The 4,194-nt window shown below is 43.3% G+C and overlaps 1 pseudogene; it reads left to right on the plus strand.

The window, feature by feature from the left end:
* Nucleotides 1-2,531: 2,531 nt before the first annotated feature.
* Nucleotides 2,532-2,649, plus strand: LOC124556145 (annotated as a pseudogene).
* The last annotated feature ends 1,545 nt before the right edge of the window (nt 2,650-4,194 follow it).

Genomic DNA, 4,194 nt, shown 5'->3' on the forward strand with positions numbered 1-4,194 from the left:
CAATAATGGATTAACTGCAGCGCGCGTGGAGGAAATTATTCATATATACAATCATTCTTCCTGCTCTCCATAGGTGAAAGGAATGGAAAAAAAACATTATAACTGGTACAATGTGATATACCCTCTGCCATGCACTTTGCAGTGCTTTTTAGAGTATGGATGTAGTTGCTGAGGTTGACTTGTGCTTAATGAACGCACACTTTGATTTCACATTGGGTAATTTCGATGCTGCAAAAACAGTGGGGATATATTGGTATTACAGTTCTTCAAGCCAGTTAGGTGACGCATGTACTTCTCAAAGTTTTGCACGGATGCTTTGCAAACGCTATAGTTCTCTGAAGTTGAAAGCGATGTACTCACCGATGCAAGAAAACTATTATTGCGTTAAAATATGCTACTGTTGTTATTATGATCGAAGACATGTGTGGCTTCTTAAAGGTGATGATGACGGGAAATTAGGCTTGGGAGGGGTGTTAGGGGTGGGAGGAAGAGAAACAATGACAAGCTTTGACCCCCACCCCTCTTCCAAGAAGCGCCGAACCCTGGACCGCGCCTGTTTTGGATTAGGGAAGAATGGGGAAAGATGGCGGCCGCATACTGTTAAAAGGAAACTGTTATGAAATTTCAGGAGAATCTACAGAGTAACTAAATGAGTTGATCTGTCAAGTATTTGAACCGATGTCATGCAGGGTGTGAGCATATCTCTTAATCACTGTGCCACTGTGTAACTGATTGTACGTGGTTGCACTATTAAACGTTGCAGATCCAGATGTACGCGCTCTTTGCAACGCACTAAGGCAAAAAAAAAAAAAAAAAAAAAAAAAAAAAATCGCCAAGAGGAAGGAAAAAAATGCATGAAAACACAACATTCAGAAATCTCTGGTGCGCGTACTCAGAAATACAGTTACGAGCTTTTTTAATTTCTACGTACAGCCCATGATCTCATAAAAAAACTGTATCTCTGACTAACCTCAAAGCTTCAAACAGCTTGACCGCTTGCGTACTCCTGAATTCTTCCTCTCGCTATGAGATAAATCGAGTGTCACTGTTTATTCTTTGCTCATTTAACCGCCGGCTATTTGTTGCCAAGTTCCATTATCATTAACCTCCGCTGAATGTCTTCTGATACAAGCCTAACACGAACGGACTTTAAATTAAAGGCCACCTAATTAGTTAATCGCTTGTTGACAGTACGCTCCTGCTCTTATTGTTTTTCAGTTACTCTGGAGGTGAGATGTAAGAGAGTTACCGCTGATGTTCTTTCAAGAGCAACGACCGCTGCGTAATAAACCAGTGTTAGTATCGTAGAGGAGAGATGCAGTGATTTCCGATGAGTCTCACGCCAATCCCTCCCCCGCCCCCTTTCCCCCACGATCGAGGCTTTCTTGATAAGGAGTGCGCAGGATTTTATGTTGGCTTGAGTGGCATCAATTTCAGGTACGCTCCAGAGAAGAGTATGGAGCCCCTTCCAGTTTATGTTGTATGTTAATAACCTAGCATACAACACTAATAGCAACCTTAGAATTTTCTGTCTGAAAGAAGCTACACAAACATTCAGCCAGATCTTAATTAGATTTAAGTGATGCAAAGATTGTCAAGTTGCTTTCAACGGCCAGGAATGCTTCACAAACCGCAAAAAATGTAGCGATTTAGGACTATGACATCACTGGGTCACAACTGCAGTCATACAGCTTATACAAACGCTGTCTGTAAAAAATTTGTGGAGATATGAAAAGGAATGGTTACATAGGCTGTCACAGGTAAATCAGGTGGCGGACCTCTGTTCATTGGTAGGATATTGAAAAACATTGACTCATATTTATAAATTTATAAATCAGAGAGCGCAGCAATTAGTCGTCCTTTTTTTGCAGGTTTTATTTGGCAAATCCAGATTTTGGCTAGTGCCTAGCCATTATCAATGTACTATTTTCTAGTCTTGATGCATGATTGCTCTTGAAAGAACATGATGCATGATTTATAAATCATATCACAGTCGCTGACTGCACCCACTTTCCTAATGGAAGGTAACCTGATGAACATTGACTCAGTCTGAAAAGGAAATTGCTTACAAAATACTAGTACAGTCTGTCCTAGAATACTGCTCAAGCCTTTAGGATCCATACCCAATAGCACTGTCATTTTGAACTGAAGGATAATGGTTTGTTTGATCCATGAGAGAGTGTCACGGAGATGCTTAAAAAACTCCTTAACTGGCAGATGTTTGCTGACAGACGCCAACAGTCCTACGGAAGCCTATTTAAAAAGTTCCAAAAACCAGTATTTAGTGAGAAATCTATGAAAATACTACAGCCACCAGCGTATGGCTACGAAGAGTCCACAAAGGCAAGATTAAACTAATTGAAATGCGCACAATGGCTTTTAAATATTCTCCCGGCGCTCCTTGAGCAAATGGGACGGGAAGAAACCCTATCTTACTGTACAATGAGAAGTACCCCCTGCACTTCAGATTGGTCTGCAGAGTATAGATGTAGATGCAAGTCGCTTATTTGTACTCGTATAAGTCAAGCTTGGGCAACGGCCTTGCCGCCGTGGATACACCGGTTCCCGTCAGATCACTAAAGTTAAGCGCTGTCGGGCGTGGCCGGCATTTGGATGGGTGACCATCCGGGCCTCCATGCGCTGTTGCCATTTTTCGGGGTGCACTCAGCCTCGTGATGCCAATTGAGGAGCTACTCGACCGAATAGTAACGGCTCTGGTCAAAGAAAACCATAATAACGACCGGGAGAACGGTGTGCTGACCAGACACGGCGGTCGGATGGTCCCGATGGGCCACTTGTGGCCTGAAGACGGAGTGCATTCCATTCCAAGTCAAGCAGAGCATATATTTTGCACTTTCTGGTGAATCTGTTAGCGTAATTCGCAGAGGGAAAAGAAGAGAAAGATTAGTGCCAGGTGAGGTAGCTGGGAGATTTCGAGAGGTTATACAGGCCCTTAATCGAAAAACGATTTCTTCCTTCATACCCAGTGGCGTATTTCCTTCGGATGGAAAAATATTGTTTTGTCAATATCTGTGCAGAGGGTTAAATCCTGTGCCAGCACACCTACATCTAAACAGATACTCCACAAGCCATCGTACGGTGCGTGGCGTGGGGTATCTTATACCATTACCAGTCATTTCCTTTCCCATTCCACTCTCAAATAGTACGAGGGAAAAAAACTATCTTTATGTCTTGATACAAAAGCTAATTTCTCTTAGTTTATCAAAAAAATGTTCAAATGTGTTTGAAATCTTATGGGACTTAACTGCTAAGGTCATCAGTCCCTAAGCTTACACACTACTTAACCTAAATTATCCTAAGGACAAACACACACGCCCATGCCCGAGGGAGGACTCGAACCTCCGCCGGGACTAGCCGCACAGTCCATGGCTGCAGTGGCTGAGACCGCTCGGCTAATCCCGCATAGCTTAGTTTATCTTCGTGGTCCGTACGCGAAATGTGCATTGGCGGCAATAGAATCGTTCGGCAGTCAGCTTCAAATGGTGCTTATCTAAATTTTGTCCGTAGTATTTCTCGAAAAGAACGTCGCATTCCGTCTAAGAATTCCCATTTGAAAGCATATCGATAATACCTGCACGTAACAAATCTAGCAGCCCAGCTTTGCTTGCGCTTGTATGTGATGGAGACACTTAACGTTTGTAATGTCATCTCTCTTGGACGCCTATGTGCCGCTTACGACAGTTTGTAAGGCCGGGGTGATATAGGCAACTATTAATATCACCATTGTTTGCCTTGATTTTGTAACCTGTATGTGTCCTAAGATCCGATCATGGTGGCTTTACTTTCGCCGAAACCGGTAATCATGGAATAAAAAGAATTCCTGCGATCTCGGCCACCAGTTTATTGTTTTACAAGCATGGAGATCGCTCTCACATGAGCACAATGTGTTCCCTACAAAACAGCTTCGATGTCTTTCTTTAATCCGATCTGGCGGGGATCCCAAACACTCGAACGGTAATCAAGAATGGGTCGCAGTAGTGTTCTGCAAGCGGTCTCCTTCCCTGAAACTCTCCCAATAAACCGAAGATCGCCACTTGACTTCCCTACCGCCATTCATCATACCAACTAGAAATTTTGTCTAAGTCGTCTTGTATCCTCCTACATTCACTCGCGACGACACCTTCTCGTACACCACAGCATCATCAGGAAACAGCCACAGACTGCTGCTCACCC

This window comes from Schistocerca americana, chromosome 1, assembly GCF_021461395.2.
Source record: "Schistocerca americana isolate TAMUIC-IGC-003095 chromosome 1, iqSchAmer2.1, whole genome shotgun sequence".
NCBI classification, from domain to species: Eukaryota; Metazoa; Arthropoda; class Insecta; order Orthoptera; family Acrididae; genus Schistocerca; species Schistocerca americana.